Source organism: Anolis sagrei, chromosome 13 (genome assembly GCF_037176765.1).
Source record: "Anolis sagrei isolate rAnoSag1 chromosome 13, rAnoSag1.mat, whole genome shotgun sequence".
Lineage (NCBI taxonomy): Eukaryota > Metazoa > Chordata > Lepidosauria > Squamata > Dactyloidae > Anolis > Anolis sagrei.
Genome location: NC_090033.1, coordinates 18,053,662 through 18,054,698, shown reverse-complemented (window position 1 = coordinate 18,054,698; position 1,037 = coordinate 18,053,662).

Here is a 1,037-nt window from a genome sequence, read left to right as displayed (position 1 = left end):
AGCTCCCTTGGTGTCCCTATGGATGTCCCGGTCCTCAAACACTCTCTGCTTGATTCGGAAGAATGCTGCACTCGCAGAGCTCGGGTGGTGTTGTATTTCAGTGTCAATGTTGACATCTGTAGACAGTCCACATCTCGCAGGCGTAAAGCAGGGTTGGGAGGGCAATACTTTATAAACAAGCTCCCTTGGTGTCCCTATGGATGTCCCAGTCCTCAAACACTCTCTGCTTGATTCGGAAGAATGCTGCACTCGCAGAGCTCGGGTGGTGTCGTATTTCAGTGTCAATGTTGACATCTGTAGACAGTCCACATCTCGCAGGCGTAAAGCAGGGTTGGGAGGGCAATACTTTATAAACAAGCTCCCTTGGTGTCCCTACGGATGTCCCGGTCCTCAAACACTCTCTGCTTGATTCGGAAAAATGCTGCACTTGCAGAGCTCAGGCGGTGTTGTATTTCAGTGTCAATGTTGACATCTGTAGACAGTCCACGTCTCGCAGGCATAGAGCAGGGTTGGGAGGACAATAGCTTTATAAACAAGCTCCCTTGGTGTCCCTACAGATGTCCCAGTCCTCAAACACTCTCTGCTTGATTCGGAAGAATGCTGCACTCGCAGAGCTCGGATGGTGTCGTATTTCAGTGTCAATGTTGACATCTGTAGACAGTCCACGTCTCGCAGGCGTAAAGCAGGGTTGGGAAGACAATAGCTTTATAAACAAGCTCCCTTGGTGTCCCTACGGATATCCCAGTCCTCAAACACTCTCTGCTTCATTCGGGAAAATGCTGCACTCACAGAGCTCGGGTTGTGTCGTATTTCAGTGTCAATGTTGACATCTGTAGACAGTCCACATCTCGCAGGCATAGAGCAGGGTTGGGAGGACAATAGCTTTATAAACAAGCTCCCTTGGTGTCCCTACGGATGTCCCGGTCCTCAAACACTCTCTGCGTGATTCGGAAAAATGCTGCACTTGCAAAGCTCAGGCGGTGTTGTATTTCAGTGTCAATGTTGACATCTGTAGACAGTCCACGTCTCGCAGGCAA